This window comes from Pholcus phalangioides, unplaced genomic scaffold (assembly GCF_987345545.1).
Source record: "Pholcus phalangioides strain wild (caught in Gottingen) unplaced genomic scaffold, Ppha-v1.0 ptg000008l_1, whole genome shotgun sequence".
In the NCBI taxonomy this organism is placed as follows: Eukaryota; Metazoa; Arthropoda; class Arachnida; order Araneae; family Pholcidae; genus Pholcus; species Pholcus phalangioides.
Genome location: NW_028301601.1, coordinates 41,202,945 through 41,220,487, shown reverse-complemented (window position 1 = coordinate 41,220,487; position 17,543 = coordinate 41,202,945).

Below are 17,543 nucleotides of genomic sequence, written 5' to 3'. Positions count from 1 at the left end.
ACTGTGGATTTTCGAGAAAAAAAAATTTCAAGCTAAAAGGAAACCATTAGGTGCATTTTATAGAGAATCTGATTTCGAATAAGAAAAAGTCAACCGCAACCGCGTAACTCGTACCCGTGAGAAAAAAATCGCAAAAATCTGTTTCGAATGCCATGATTTTTCGGAGTCATTTTTCCAAGGGAGGGTACTGTGGATTTTCGAGAAAAAAAAATTTCAAGCAAAAAGGAAACCATTAGGTGCATTTTATAGAGAATCTCATTTCGAATAAGAAAAAGTCAACAGCAACCGCGTAACTCGTACCCGTGAGAAAAAAATCGCAAAAATCTGTTTCGAATGCCATGATTTTTCGGAGTCATTTTTCCAAGGGAGGGTACTGTGGATTTTCGAGAACAAAAAATTTCAAGCTAAAAGGAAACCATTAGGTGCATTTTATAGAGAATCTGATTTCGAATAAGAAAAAGTCAACCGCAACCGCGTAACTCGTACCCGTGAGAAAAAAATCGCAAAAATCTGTTTCGAATGCCATGATTTTTCCGAGTCATTTTTCCAAGGGAGGGTACTGTGGATTTTCGAGAAAAAAAATTTCAAGCTAAAAGGAAACCATTAGGTGCATTTTATAGAGAATCTGATTTCGAATAAGAAAAAGTCAACCGCAACCGCGTAACTCGTACCCGTGAGAAAAAAATCGCAAAAAATCTGTTTCGAATGCCATGATTTTTCCGAGTCATTTTTCCAAGGGAGGGTACTGTGGATTTTCGAGAAAAAAAAATTTCAAGCTAAAAGGAAACCATTAGGTGCATTTTATAGTTCACCTGATTTCGAATAAGAAAAAGTCAACCGCAACCGCGTAACTCGTACCCGTGAGAAAAAAATCGCAAAAAATCTGTTTCGAATGCCATGATTTTTCGGAGTCATTTTTCCAAGGGAGGGTACTGTGGATTTTCGAGAAAAAAAATTTCAAGCTAAAAGGAAACCATTAGGTGCATTTTATAGAGAATCTGATTTCGAATAAGAAAAAGTCAACCGCAACCGCGTAACTCGTACCCGTGAGAAAAAAATCGCAAAAATCTGTTTCGAATGCCATGATTTTTCGGAGTCATTTTTCCAAGGGAGGGTACTGTGGATTTTCGAGAAAAAAAAATTTCAAGCAAAAAGGAAACCATTAGGTGCATTTTATAGAGAATCTCATTTCGAATAAGAAAAAGTCAACAGCAACCGCGTAACTCGTACCCGTGAGAAAAAAATCGCAAAAATCTGTTTCGAATGCCATGATTTTTCGGAGTCATTTTTCCAAGGGAGGGTACTGTGGATTTTCGAGAAAAAAAATTTCAAGCTAAAAGGAAACCATTAGGTGCATTTTATAGAGAATCTGATTTCGAATAAGAAAAAGTCAACCACAACCGCGTAACTCGTACCCGTGAGAAAAAAATCGCAAAAAATCTGTTTCGAATGCCATGATTTTTCCGAGTCATTTTTCCAAGGGAGGGTACTGTGGATTTTCGAGAAAAAAAAATTTCAAGCAAAAAGGAAACCATTAGGTGCATTTTATAGAGAATCTGATTTCGAATAAGAAAAAGTCAACCGCAACCGCGTAACTCGTACCCGTGAGAAAAAAATCGCAAAAATCTGTTTCGAATGCCATGATTTTTCGGAGTCATTTTTCCAAGGGAGGGTACTGTGGATTTTCGAGAAAAAAAAATTTCAAGCAAAAAGGAAACCATTAGGTGCATTTTATAGAGAATCTCATTTCGAATAAGAAAAAGTCAACAGCAACCGCGTAACTCGTACCCGTGAGAAAAAAATCGCAAAAATCTGTTTCGAATGCCATGATTTTTCGGAGTCATTTTTCCAAGGGAGGGTACTGTGGATTTTCGAGAACAAAAAATTTCAAGCTAAAAGGAAACCATTAGGTGCATTTTATAGAGAATCTGATTTCGAATAAGAAAAAGTCAACCGCAACCGCGTAACTCGTACCCGTGAGAAAAAAATCGCAAAAATCTGTTTCGAATGCCATGATTTTTCCGAGTCATTTTTCCAAGGGAGGGTACTGTGGATTTTCGAGAAAAAAAAATTTCAAGCTAAAAGGAAACCATTAGGTGCATTTTATAGAGAATCTGATTTCGAATAAGAAAAAGTCAACCGCAACCGCGTAACTCGTACCCGTGAGAAAAAAATCGCAAAAAATCTGTTTCGAATGCCATGATTTTTCCGAGTCATTTTTCCAAGGGAGGGTACTGTGGATTTTCGAGAAAAAAAAATTTCAAGCTAAAAGGAAACCATTAGGTGCATTTTATAGAGAATCTGATTTCGAATAAGAAAAAGTCAACCGCAACCGCGTAACTCGTACCCGTGAGAAAAAAATCGCAAAAATCTGTTTCGAATGCCATGATTTTTCGGAGTCATTTTTCCAAGGGAGGGTACTGTGGATTTTCGAGAAAAAAAAATTTCAAGCAAAAAGGAAACCATTAGGTGCATTTTATAGAGAATCTCATTTCGAATAAGAAAAAGTCAACAGCAACCGCGTAACTCGTACCCGTGAGAAAAAAATCGCAAAAATCTGTTTCGAATGCCATGATTTTTCGGAGTCATTTTTCCAAGGGAGGGTACTGTGGATTTTCGAGAACAAAAAATTTCAAGCTAAAAGGAAACCATTAGGTGCATTTTATAGAGAATCTGATTTCGAATAAGAAAAAGTCAACCGCAACCGCGTAACTCGTACCCGTGAGAAAAAAATCGCAAAAATCTGTTTCGAATGCCATGATTTTTCCGAGTCATTTTTCCAAGGGAGGGTACTGTGGATTTTCGAGAAAAAAAAATTTCAAGCTAAAAGGAAACCATTAGGTGCATTTTATAGAGAATCTGATTTCGAATAAGAAAAAGTCAACCGCAACCGCGTAACTCGTACCCGTGAGAAAAAAATCGCAAAAAATCTGTTTCGAATGCCATGATTTTTCCGAGTCATTTTTCCAAGGGAGGGTACTGTGGATTTTCGAGAAAAAAAAATTTCAAGCTAAAAGGAAACCATTAGGTGCATTTTATAGTTCACCTGATTTCGAATAAGAAAAAGTCAACCGCAACCGCGTAACTCGTACCCGTGAGAAAAAAATCGCAAAAAATCTGTTTCGAATGCCATGATTTTTCGGAGTCATTTTTCCAAGGGAGGGTACTGTGGATTTTCGAGAAAAAAAATTTCAAGCTAAAAGGAAACCATTAGGTGCATTTTATAGAGAATCTGATTTCGAATAAGAAAAAGTCAACCGCAACCGCGTAACTCGTACCCGTGAGAAAAAAATCGCAAAAAATCTGTTTCGAATGCCATGATTTTTCCGAGTCATTTTTCCAAGGGAGGGTACTGTGGATTTTCGAGAAAAAAAAATTTCAAGCTAAAAGGAAACCATTAGGTGCATTTTATAGAGAATCTGATTTCGAATAAGAAAAAGTCAACCGCAACCGCGTAACTCGTACCCGTGAGAAAAAAATCGCAAAAATCTGTTTCGAATGCCATGATTTTTCGGAGTCATTTTTCCAAGGGAGGGTACTGTGGATTTTCGAGAAAAAAAAATTTCAAGCAAAAAGGAAACCATTAGGTGCATTTTATAGAGAATCTCATTTCGAATAAGAAAAAGTCAACAGCAACCGCGTAACTCGTACCCGTGAGAAAAAAATCGCAAAAATCTGTTTCGAATGCCATGATTTTTCGGAGTCATTTTTCCAAGGGAGGGTACTGTGGATTTTCGAGAACAAAAAATTTCAAGCTAAAAGGAAACCATTAGGTGCATTTTATAGAGAATCTGATTTCGAATAAGAAAAAGTCAACCGCAACCGCGTAACTCGTACCCGTGAGAAAAAAATCGCAAAAATCTGTTTCGAATGCCATGATTTTTCCGAGTCATTTTTCCAAGGGAGGGTACTGTGGATTTTCGAGAAAAAAAAATTTCAAGCTAAAAGGAAACCATTAGGTGCATTTTATAGAGAATCTGATTTCGAATAAGAAAAAGTCAACCGCAACCGCGTAACTCGTACCCGTGAGAAAAAAATCGCAAAAAATCTGTTTCGAATGCCATGATTTTTCCGAGTCATTTTTCCAAGGGAGGGTACTGTGGATTTTCGAGAAAAAAAAATTTCAAGCTAAAAGGAAACCATTAGGTGCATTTTATAGAGAATCTGATTTCGAATAAGAAAAAGTCAACCGCAACCGCGTAACTCGTACCCGTGAGAAAAAAATCGCAAAAATCTGTTTGGAATGCCATGATTTTTCCGAGTCATTTTTCCAAGGGAGGGTACTGTGGATTTTCGAGAAAAAAAAATTTCAAGCTAAAAGGAAACCATTAGGTGCATTTTATAGAGAATCTCATTTCGAATAAGAAAAAGTCAACCGCAACAGCGTAACTCGTACCCGTGAGAAAAAAATCGCAAAAATCTGTTTCGAATGCCATGATTTTTCCGAGTCATTTTTCCAAGGAAGGGTACTGTGGATTTTCGAGAAAAAAAAATTTCAAGCTAAAAGGAAACCATTAGGTGCATTTTATAGAGAATCTGATTTCGAATAAGAAAAAGTCAACCGCAACCGCGTAACTCGTACCCGTGAGAAAAAAAATCGCAAAAAATCTGTTTCGAATGCCATGATTTTTCGGAGTCATTTTTCCAAGGGAGGGTACTGTGGATTTTCGAGAAAAAAAATTTCAAGCTAAAAGGAAACCATTAGGTGCATTTTATAGAGAATCTGATTTCGAATAAGAAAAAGTCAACCGCAACCGCGTAACTCGTACCCGTGAGAAAAAAATCGCAAAAAATCTGTTTCGAATGCCATGATTTTTCCGAGTCATTTTTCCAAGGGAGGGTACTGTGGATTTTCGAGAAAAAAAAATTTCAAGCAAAAAGGAAACCATTAGGTGCATTTTATAGAGAATCTGATTTCGAATAAGAAAAAGTCAACCGCAACCGCGTAACTCGTACCCGTGAGAAAAAAATCGCAAAAATCTGTTTCGAATGCCATGATTTTTCGGAGTCATTTTTCCAAGGGAGGGTACTGTGGATTTTCGAGAAAAAAAAATTTCAAGCTAAAAGGAAACCATTAGGTGCATTTTATAGAGAATCTGATTTCGAATAAGAAAAAGTCAACCGCAACCGCGTAACTCGTACCCGTGAGAAAAAAATCGCAAAAATCTGTTTCGAATGCCATGATTTTTCCGAGTCATTTTTCCAAGGGAGGGTACTGTGGATTTTCGAGAAAAAAAAATTTCAAGCTAAAAGGAAACCATTAGGTGCATTTTATAGAGAATCTGATTTCGAATAAGAAAAAGTCAACCGCAACCGCGTAACTCGTACCCGTGAGAAAAAAATCGCAAAAAATCTGTTTCGAATGCCATGATTTTTCCGAGTCATTTTTCCAAGGGAGGGTACTGTGGATTTTCGAGAAAAAAAAATTTCAAGCTAAAAGGAAACCATTAGGTGCATTTTATAGAGAATCTGATTTCGAATAAGAAAAAGTCAACCGCAACCGCGTAACTCGTACCCGTGAGAAAAAAATCGCAAAAATCTGTTTCGAATGCCATGATTTTTCGGAGTCATTTTTCCAAGGGAGGGTACTGTGGATTTTCGAGAAAAAAAAATTTCAAGCAAAAAGGAAACCATTAGGTGCATTTTATAGAGAATCTCATTTCGAATAAGAAAAAGTCAACCGCAACCGCGTAACTCGTACCCGTGAGAAAAAAATCGCAAAAATCTGTTTCGAATGCCATGATTTTTCGGAGTCATTTTTCCAAGGGAGGGTACTGTGGATTTTCGAGAACAAAAAATTTCAAGCTAAAAGGAAACCATTAGGTGCATTTTATAGAGAATCTGATTTCGAATAAGAAAAAGTCAACCGCAACCGCGTAACTCGTACCCGTGAGAAAAAAATCGCAAAAAATCTGTTTCGAATGCCATGATTTTTCCGAGTCATTTTTCCAAGGGAGGGTACTGTGGATTTTCGAGAAAAAAAAATTTCAAGCTAAAAGGAAACCATTAGGTGCATTTTATAGAGAATCTGATTTCGAATAAGAAAAAGTCAACCGCAACCGCGTAACTCGTACCCGTGAGAAAAAAATCGCAAAAATCTGTTTCGAATGCCATGATTTTTCGGAGTCATTTTTCCAAGGGAGGGTACTGTGGATTTTCGAGAAAAAAAAATTTCAAGCAAAAAGGAAACCATTAGGTGCATTTTATAGAGAATCTCATTTCGAATAAGAAAAAGTCAACAGCAACCGCGTAACTCGTACCCGTGAGAAAAAAATCGCAAAAATCTGTTTCGAATGCCATGATTTTTCGGAGTCATTTTTCCAAGGGAGGGTACTGTGGATTTTCGAGAACAAAAAATTTCAAGCTAAAAGGAAACCATTAGGTGCATTTTATAGAGAATCTGATTTCGAATAAGAAAAAGTCAACCGCAACCGCGTAACTCGTACCCGTGAGAAAAAAATCGCAAAAATCTGTTTCGAACGCCATGATTTTTCCGAGTCATTTTTCCAAGGGAGGGTACTGTGGATTTTCGAGAAAAAAAAATTTCAAGCTAAAAGGAAACCATTAGGTGCATTTTATAGAGAATCTCATTTCGAATAAGAAAAAGTCAACCGCAACCGCGTAACTCGTACCCGTGAGAAAAAAATCGCAAAAAATCTGTTTCGAATGCCATGATTTTTCCGAGTCATTTTTCCAAGGGAGGGTACTGTGGATTTTCGAGAAAAAAAAATTTCAAGCTAAAAGGAAACCATTAGGTGCATTTTATAGAGAATCTGATTTCGAATAAGAAAAAGTCAACCGCAACCGCGTAACTCGTACCCGTGAGAAAAAAATCGCAAAAATCTGTTTCGAATGCCATGATGTTTCCGAGTCATTTTTCCAAGGGAGGGTACTGTGGATTTTCGAGAAAAAAAAATTTCAAGCTAAAAGGAAACCATTAGGTGCATTTTATAGAGAATCTGATTTCGAATAAGAAAAAGTCAACCGCAACCGCGTAACTCGTACCCGTGAGAAAAAAAATCGCAAAAATCTGTTTCGAATGCCATGATTTTTCGGAGTCATTTTTGCAAGGGAGGGTACTGTGGATTTTCGAGAAAAAAAAATTTCAAGCTAAAAGGAAACCATTAGGTGCATTTTATAGAGAATCTGATTTCGAATAAGAAAAAGTCAACCGCAACCGCGTAACTCGTACCCGTGAGAAAAAAATCGCAAAAATCTGTTTCGAATGCCATGATTTTTCCGAGTCATTTTTCCAAGGGAGGGTACTGTGGATTTTCGAGAAAAAAAAATTTCAAGCTAAAAGGAAACCATTAGGTGCATTTTATAGAGAATCTGATTTCGAATAAGAAAAAGTCAACCGCAACCGCGTAACTCGTACCCGTGAGAAAAAAAATCGCAAAAATCTGTTTCGAATGCCATGATTTTTCCGAGTCATTTTTCCAAGGGAGGGTACTGTGGATTTTCGAGAAAAAAAAATTTCAAGCTAAAAGGAAACCATTAGGTGCATTTTATAGAGAATCTGATTTCGAATAAGAAAAAGTCAACCGCAACCGCGTAACTCGTACCCGTGAGAAAAAAATCGCAAAAATCTGTTTCGAATGCCATGATTTTTCCGAGTCATTTTTCCAAGGGAGGGTACTGTGGATTTTCAAGAAAAAAAAATTTCAAGCTAAAAGGAAACCATTAGGTGCATTTTATAGAGAATCTCATTTCGAATAAGAAAAAGTCAACCGCAAATGCGTAACTCGTACCCGTGAGAAAAAAATCGCAAAAATCTGTTTGGAATGCCATGATTTTTCCGAGTCATTTTTCCAAGGGACGGTACTGTGGATTTTCGAGAAAAAAAAATTTCAAGCTAAAAGGAAACCATTAGGTGCATTTTATAGAGAATCTGATTTCGAATAAGAAAAAGTCAACCGCAACCGCGTAACTCGTACCCGTGAGAAAAAAATCGCAAAAAAATCTGTTTCGAATGCCATGATTTTTCCGAGTCATTTTTCCAAGGGAGGGTACTGTGGATTTTCGAGAAAAAAAAATTTCAAGCTAAAAGGAAACCATTAGGTGCATTTCATAGAGAATCTGATTTCGAATAAGAAAAAGTCAACCGCAACCGCGTAACTCGTACCCGTGAGAAAAAAATCGCAAAAATCTGTTTCGAATGCCATGATTTTTCCGAGTCATTTTTCCAAGGGAGGGTACTGTGGATTTTCGAGAAAAAAAAATTTCAAGCTAAAAGGAAACCATTAGGTGCATTTTATAGAGAATCTGATTTCGAATAAGAAAAAGTCAACCGCAACCGCGTAACTCGTACCCGTGAGAAAAAAAATCGCAAAAATCTGTTTCGAATGCCATGATTTTTCGGAGTCATTTTTCCAAGGGAGGGTACTGTGGATTTTCGAGAAAAAAAAATTTCAAGCTAAAAGGAAACCATTAGGTGCATTTTATAGAGAATCTGATTTCGAATAAGAAAAAGTCAACCGCAACCGCGTAACTCGTACCCGTGAGAAAAAAATCGCAAAAATCTGTTTGGAATGCCATGATTTTTCCGAGTCATTTTTCCAAGGAAGGGTACTGTGGATTTTCGAGAAAAAAAAATTTCAAGCTAAAAGGAAACCATTAGGTGCATTTTATAGAGAATCTGATTTCGAATAAGAAAAAATCAACCGCAACCGCGTAACTCGTACCCGTGAGTAAAAAATCGCAAAAAATCTGTTTCGAATGCCATGATTTTTCCGAGTCATTTTTCCAAGGGAGGGTACTGTGGATTTTCGAGAAAAAAAAATTTCAAGCTAAAAGGAAACCATTAGGTGCATTTTATAGAGAATCTGATTTCGAATAAGAAAAAGTCAACCGCAACCGCGTAACTCGTACCCGTGAGAAAAAAATCGCAAAAATCTGTTTCGAATGCCATGATTTTTCGGAGTCATTTTTCCAAGGGAGGGTACTGTGGATTTTCGAGAACAAAAAATTTCAAGCTAAAAGGAAACCATTAGGTGCATTTTATAGAGAATCTGATTTCGAATAAGAAAAAGTCAACCGCAACCGCGTAACTCGTACCCGTGAGAAAAAAATCGCAAAAATCTGTTTCGAACGCCATGATTTTTCCGAGTCATTTTTCCAAGGGAGGGTACTGTGGATTTTCGAGAAAAAAAAATTTCAAGCTAAAAGGAAACCATTAGGTGCATTTTATAGAGAATCTCATTTCGAATAAGAAAAAGTCAACCGCAACCGCGTAACTCGTACCCGTGAGAAAAAAATCGCAAAAAATCTGTTTCGAATGCCATGATTTTTCCGAGTCATTTTTCCAAGGGAGGGTACTGTGGATTTTCGAGAAAAAAAAATTTCAAGCTAAAAGGAAACCATTAGGTGCATTTTATAGAGAATCTGATTTCGAATAAGAAAAAGTCAACCGCAACCGCGTAACTCGTACCCGTGAGAAAAAAATCGCAAAAATCTGTTTCGAATGCCATGATGTTTCCGAGTCATTTTTCCAAGGGAGGGTACTGTGGATTTTCGAGAAAAAAAAATTTCAAGCTAAAAGGAAACCATTAGGTGCATTTTATAGAGAATCTGATTTCGAATAAGAAAAAGTCAACCGCAACCGCGTAACTCGTACCCGTGAGAAAAAAATCGCAAAAATCTGTTTCGAATGCCATGATGTTTCCGAGTCATTTTTCCAAGGGAGGGTACTGTGGATTTTCGAGAAAAAAAAATTTCAAGCTAAAAGGAAACCATTAGGTGCATTTTATAGAGAATCTGATTTCGAATAAGAAAAAGTCAACCGCAACCGCGTAACTCGTACCCGTGAGAAAAAAAATCGCAAAAATCTGTTTCGAATGCCATGATTTTTCGGAGTCATTTTTGCAAGGGAGGGTACTGTGGATTTTCGAGAAAAAAAAATTTCAAGCTAAAAGGAAACCATTAGGTGCATTTTATAGAGAATCTGATTTCGAATAAGAAAAAGTCAACCGCAACCGCGTAACTCGTACCCGTGAGAAAAAAATCGCAAAAATCTGTTTCGAATGCCATGATTTTTCCGAGTCATTTTTCCAAGGGAGGGTACTGTGGATTTTCGAGAAAAAAAAATTTCAAGCTAAAAGGAAACCATTAGGTGCATTTTATAGAGAATCTGATTTCGAATAAGAAAAAGTCAACCGCAACCGCGTAACTCGTACCCGTGAGAAAAAAAATCGCAAAAATCTGTTTCGAATGCCATGATTTTTCCGAGTCATTTTTCCAAGGGAGGGTACTGTGGATTTTCGAGAAAAAAAAATTTCAAGCTAAAAGGAAACCATTAGGTGCATTTTATAGAGAATCTGATTTCGAATAAGAAAAAGTCAACCGCAACCGCGTAACTCGTACCCGTGAGAAAAAAAATCGCAAAAATCTGTTTCGAATGCCATGATTTTTCGGAGTCATTTTTGCAAGGGAGGGTACTGTGGATTTTCGAGAAAAAAAAATTTCAAGCTAAAAGGAAACCATTAGGTGCATTTTATAGAGAATCTGATTTCGAATAAGAAAAAGTCAACCGCAACCGCGTAACTCGTACCCGTGAGAAAAAAATCGCAAAAATCTGTTTCGAATGCCATGATTTTTCCGAGTCATTTTTCCAAGGGAGGGTACTGTGGATTTTCAAGAAAAAAAAATTTCAAGCTAAAAGGAAACCATTAGGTGCATTTTATAGAGAATCTCATTTCGAATAAGAAAAAGTCAACCGCAACCGCGTAACTCGTACCCGTGAGAAAAAAATCGCAAAAATCTGTTTGGAATGCCATGATTTTTCCGAGTCATTTTTCCAAGGGAGGGTACTGTGGATTTTCGAGAAAAAAAAATTTCAAGCTAAAAGGAAACCATTAGGTGCATTTTATAGAGAATCTGATTTCGAATAAGAAAAAGTCAACCGCAACCGCGTAACTCGTACCCGTGAGAAAAAAATCGCAAAAATCTGTTTCGAATGCCATGATTTTTCCGAGTCATTTTTCCAAGGGAGGGTACTGTGGATTTTCGAGAAAAAAAAATTTCAAGCTAAAAGGAAACCATTAGGTGCATTTTATAGAGAATCTGATTTCGAATAAGAAAAAGTCAACCGCAACCGCGTAACTCGTACCCGTGAGAAAAAAATCGCAAATATCTGTTTCGAATGCCATGATTTTTCCGAGTCATTTTTCCAAGGGAGGGTACTGTGGATTTTCAAGAAAAAAAAATTTCAAGCTAAAAGGAAACCATTAGGTGCATTTTATAGAGAATCTCATTTCGAATAAGAAAAAGTCAACCGCAACCGCGTAACTCGTACCCGTGAGAAAAAAATCGCAAAAATCTGTTTGGAATGCCATGATTTTTCCGAGTCATTTTTCCAAGGGAGGGTACTGTGGATTTTCGAGAAAAAAAAATTTCAAGCTAAAAGGAAACCATTAGGTGCATTTTATAGAGAATCTGATTTCGAATAAGAAAAAGTCAACCGCAACCGCGTAACTCGTACCCGTGAGAAAAAAATCGCAAAAAAATCTGTTTCGAATGCCATGATTTTTCCGAGTCATTTTTCCAAGGGAGGGTACTGTGGATTTTCGAGAAAAAAAAATTTCAAGCTAAAAGGAAACCATTAGGTGCATTTCATAGAGAATCTGATTTCGAATAAGAAAAAGTCAACCGCAACCGCGTAACTCGTACCCGTGAGAAAAAAATCGCAAAAATCTGTTTCGAATGCCATGATTTTTCCGAGTCATTTTTCCAAGGGAGGGTACTGTGGATTTTCGAGAAAAAAAAATTTCAAGCTAAAAGGAAACCATTAGGTGCATTTTATAGAGAATCTGATTTCGAATAAGAAAAAGTCAACCGCAACCGCGTAACTCGTACCCGTGAGAAAAAAAATCGCAAAAATCTGTTTCGAATGCCATGATTTTTCGGAGTCATTTTTCCAAGGGAGGGTACTGTGGATTTTCGAGAAAAAAAAATTTCAAGCTAAAAGGAAACCATTAGGTGCATTTTATAGAGAATCTGATTTCGAATAAGAAAAAGTCAACCGCAACCGCGTAACTCGTACCCGTGAGAAAAAAATCGCAAAAATCTGTTTGGAATGCCATGATTTTTCCGAGTCATTTTTCCAAGGAAGGGTACTGTGGATTTTCGAGAAAAAAAAATTTCAAGCTAAAAGGAAACCATTAGGTGCATTTTATAGAGAATCTGATTTCGAATAAGAAAAAATCAACCGCAACCGCGTAACTCGTACCCGTGAGAAAAAAATCGCAAAAAATCTGTTTCGAATGCCATGATTTTTCCGAGTCATTTTTCCAAGGGAGGGTACTGTGGATTTTCGAGAAAAAAAAATTTCAAGCTAAAAGGAAACCATTAGGTGCATTTTATAGAGAATCTGATTTCGAATAAGAAAAAGTCAACCGCAACCGCGTAACTCGTACCCGTGAGAAAAAAATCGCAAAAATCTGTTTCGAATGCCATGATGTTTCCGAGTCATTTTTCCAAGGGAGGGTACTGTGGATTTTCGAGAAAAAAAAATTTCAAGCTAAAAGGAAACCATTAGGTGCATTTTATAGAGAATCTGATTTCGAATAAGAAAAAGTCAACCGCAACCGCGTAACTCGTACCCGTGAGAAAAAATCGCAAAAAATCTGTTTCGAATGCCATGATTTTTCCGAGTCATTTTTCCAAGGGAGGGTACTGTGGATTTTCGAGAAAAAAAAATTTCAAGCTAAAAGGAAACCATTAGGTGCATTTGATAGAGAATCTGATTTCGAATAAGAAAAAGTCAACCGCAACCGCGTAACTCGTACCCGTGAGAAAAAAAATCGCAAAAAATCTGTTTCGAATGCCATGATTTTTCGGAGTCATTTTTCCAAGGGAGGGTACTGTGGATTTTCGAGAAAAAAAATTTCAAGCTAAAAGGAAACCATTAGGTGCATTTTATAGAGAATCTGATTTCGAATAAGAAAAAGTCAACCGCAACCGCGTAACTCGTACCCGTGAGAAAAAAATCGCAAAAAATCTGTTTCGAATGCCATGATTTTTCCGAGTCATTTTTCCAAGGGAGGGTACTGTGGATTTTCGAGAAAAAAAAATTTCAAGCTAAAAGGAAACCATTAGGTGCATTTTATAGAGAATCTGATTTCGAATAAGAAAAAGTCAACCGCAACCGCGTAACTCGTACCCGTGAGAAAAAAATCGCAAAAATCTGTTTCGAATGCCATGATTTTTCCGAGTCATTTTTCCAAGGGAGGGTACTGTGGATTTTCAAGAAAAAAAAATTTCAAGCTAAAAGGAAACCATTAGGTGCATTTTATAGAGAATCTGATTTCGAATAAGAAAAAGTCAACCGCAACCGCGTAACTCGTACCCGTGAGAAAAAAAATCGCAAAAATCTGTTTCGAATGCCATGATTTTTCGGAGTCATTTTTCCAAGGGAGGGTACTGTGGATTTTCGAGAAAAAAAAATTTCAAGCTAAAAGGAAACCATTAGGTGCATTTTATAGAGAATCTGATTTCGAATAAGAAAAAGTCAACCGCAACCGCGTAACTCGTACCCGTGAGAAAAAAATCGCAAAAATCTGTTTGGAATGCCATGATTTTTCCGAGTCATTTTTCCAAGGAAGGGTACTGTGGATTTTCGAGAAAAAAAAATTTCAAGCTAAAAGGAAACCATTAGGTGCATTTTATAGAGAATCTGATTTCGAATAAGAAAAAGTCAACCGCAACCGCGTAACTCGTACCCGTGAGAAAAAAATCGCAAAAAATCTGTTTCGAATGCCATGATTTTTCCGAGTCATTTTTCCAAGGGAGGGTACTGTGGATTTTCGAGAAAAAAAAATTTCAAGCTAAAAGGAAACCATTAGGTGCATTTTATAGAGAATCTGATTTCGAATAAGAAAAAGTCAACCGCAACCGCGTAACTCGTACCCGTGAGAAAAAATCGCAAAAATCTGTTTCGAATGCCATGATTTTTCCGAGTCATTTTTCCAAGGGAGGGTACTGTGGATTTTCGAGAAAAAAAATTTCAAGCTAAAAGGAAACCATTAGGTGCATTTTATAGAGAATCTGATTTCGAATAAGAAAAAGTCAACCGCAACCGCGTAACTCGTACCCGTGAGAAAAAAATCGCAAAAAATCTGTTTCGAATGCGATGATTTTTCCGAGTCTTTTTTCCAAGGGAGGGTACTGTGGATTTTCGAGAAAAAAAAATTTCAAGCTAAAAGGAAACCATTAGGTGCATTTTATAGAGAATCTGATTTCGAATAAGAAAAAGTCAACTGCAACCGCGTAACTCGTACCCGTGAGAAAAAAATCGCAAAAATCTGTTTCGAATGCCATGATTTTTCCGAGTCATTTTTCCAAGGGAGGGTACTGTGGATTTTCAAGAAAAAAAAATTTCAAGCTAAAAGGAAACCATTAGGTGCATTTTATAGAGAATCTCATTTCGAATAAGAAAAAGTCAACCGCAACCGCGTAACTCGTACCCGTGAGAAAAAAATCGCAAAAATCTGTTTGGAATGCCATGATTTTTCCGAGTCATTTTTCCAAGGGAGGGTACTGTGGATTTTCGAGAAAAAAAAATTTCAAGCTAAAAGGAAACCATTAGGTGCATTTTATAGAGAATCTGATTTCGAATAAGAAAAAGTCAACCGCAACCGCGTAACTCGTACCCGTGAGAAAAAAATCGCAAAAAAATCTGTTTCGAATGCCATGATTTTTCCGAGTCATTTTTCCAAGGGAGGGTACTGTGGATTTTCGAGAAAAAAAAATTTCAAGCTAAAAGGAAACCATTAGGTGCATTTTATAGAGAATCTGATTTCGAATAAGAAAAAGTCAACCGCAACCGCGTAACTCGTACCCGTGAGAAAAAAATCGCAAAAATCTGTTTGGAATGCCATGATTTTTCCGAGTCATTTTTCCAAGGGAGGGTACTGTGGATTTTCGAGAAAAAAAAATTTCAAGCTAAAAGGAAACCATTAGGTGCATTTTATAGAGAATCTGATTTCGAATAAGAAAAAGTCAACCGCAACCGCGTAACTCGTACCCGTGAGAAAAAAATCGCAAAAATCTGTTTCGAATGCCATGATTTTTCCGAGTCATTTTTCCAAGGGAGGGTACTGTCGATTTTCGAGAAAAAAAAATTTCAAGCTAAAAGGAAACCATTAGGTGCATTTTATAGAGAATCTCATTTCGAATAAGAAAAAGTCAACCGCAACCGCGTAACTCGTACCCGTGAGAAAAAAATCGGAAAAATCTGTTTCGAATGCCATGATTTTTCGGAGTCATTTTTCCAAGGGAGGGTACTGTGGATTTTCGAGAAAAAAAAATTTCAAGCTAAAAGGAAACCATTAGGTGCATTTTATAGAGAATCTGATTTCGAATAAGAAAAAGTCAACCGCAACCGCGTAACTCGTACCCGTGAGAAAAAAATCGCAAAAATCTGTTTCGAATGCCATGATTTTTCCGAGTCATTTTTCCAAGGGAGGGTACTGTGGATTTTCGAGAAAAAAAAATTTCAAGCTAAAAGGAAACCATTAGGTGCATTTTATAGAGAATCTGATTTCGAATAAGAAAAAGTCAACCGCAACCGCGTAACTCGTACCCGTGAGAAAAAAATCGCAAAAATCTGTTTCGAATGCCATGATTTTTCCGAGTCATTTTTCCAAGGGAGGGTACTGTGGATTTTCAAGAAAAAAAAATTTCAAGCTAAAAGGAAACCATTAGGTGCATTTTATAGAGAATCTGATTTCGAATAAGAAAAAGTCAACCGCAACCGCGTAACTCGTACCCGTGAGAAAAAAATCGCAAAAAAAATCTGTTTCGAATGCCATGATTTTTCCGAGTCATTTTTCCAAGGGAGGGTACTGTGGATTTTCGAGAAAAAAAAATTTCAAGCTAAAAGGAAACCATTAGGTGCATTTCATAGAGAATCTGATTTCGAATAAGAAAAAGTCAACCGCAACCGCGTAACTCGTACCCGTGAGAAAAAAATCGCAAAAATCTGTTTCGAATGCCATGATTTTTCCGAGTCATTTTTCCAAGGGAGGGTACTGTGGATTTTCGAGAAAAAAAAATTTCAAGCTAAAAGGAAACCATTAGGTGCATTTTATAGAGAATCTGATTTCGAATAAGAAAAAGTCAACCGCAACCGCGTAACTCGTACCCGTGAGAAAAAAAATCGCAAAAATCTGTTTCGAATGCCATGATTTTTCGGAGTCATTTTTCCAAGGGAGGGTACTGTGGATTTTCGAGAAAAAAAAATTTCAAGCTAAAAGGAAACCATTAGGTGCATTTTATAGAGAATCTGATTTCGAATAAGAAAAAGTCAACCGCAACCGCGTAACTCGTACCCGTGAGAAAAAAATCGCAAAAATCTGTTTGGAATGCCATGATTTTTCCGAGTCATTTTTCCAAGGAAGGGTACTGTGGATTTTCGAGAAAAAAAAATTTCAAGCTAAAAGGAAACCATTAGGTGCATTTTATAGAGAATCTGATTTCGAATAAGAAAAAGTCAACCGCAACCGCGTAACTCGTACCCGTGAGAAAAAAATCGCAAAAAATCTGTTTCGAATGCCATGATTTTTCCGAGTCATTTTTCCAAGGGAGGGTACTGTGGATTTTCGAGAAAAAAAAATTTCAAGCTAAAAGGAAACCATTAGGTGCATTTTATAGAGAATCTGATTTCGAATAAGAAAAAGTCAACCGCAACCGCGTAACTCGTACCCGTGAGAAAAAGTCGCAAAAATCTGTTTCGAATGCCATGATTTTTCCGAGTCATTTTTCCAAGGGAGGGTACTGTGGATTTTCGAGAAAAAAAATTTCAAGCTAAAAGGAAACCATTAGGTGCATTTTATAGAGAATCTGATTTCGAATAAGAAAAAGTCAACCGCAACCGCGTAACTCGTACCCGTGAGAAAAAAATCGCAAAAAATCTGTTTCGAATGCGATGATTTTTCCGAGTCTTTTTTCCAAGGGAGGGTACTGTGGATTTTCGAGAAAAAAAAATTTCAAGCTAAAAGGAAACCATTAGGTGCATTTTATAGAGAATCTGATTTCGAATAAGAAAAAGTCAACTGCAACCGCGTAACTCGTACCCGTGAGAAAAAAATCGCAAAAATCTGTTTCGAATGCCATGATTTTTCCGAGTCATTTTTCCAAGGGAGGGTACTGTGGATTTTCAAGAAAAAAAAATTTCAAGCTAAAAGGAAACCATTAGGTGCATTTTATAGAGAATCTCATTTCGAATAAGAAAAAGTCAACCGCAACCGCGTAACTCGTACCCGTGAGAAAAAAATCGCAAAAATCTGTTTGGAATGCCATGATTTTTCCGAGTCATTTTTCCAAGGGAGGGTACTGTGGATTTTCGAGAAAAAAAAATTTCAAGCTAAAAGGAAACCATTAGGTGCATTTTATAGAGAATCTGATTTCGAATAAGAAAAAGTCAACCGCAACCGCGTAACTCGTACCCGTGAGAAAAAAATCGCAAAAAAATCTGTTTCGAATGCCATGATTTTTCCGAGTCATTTTTCCAAGGGAGGGTACTGTGGATTTTCGAGAAAAAAAAA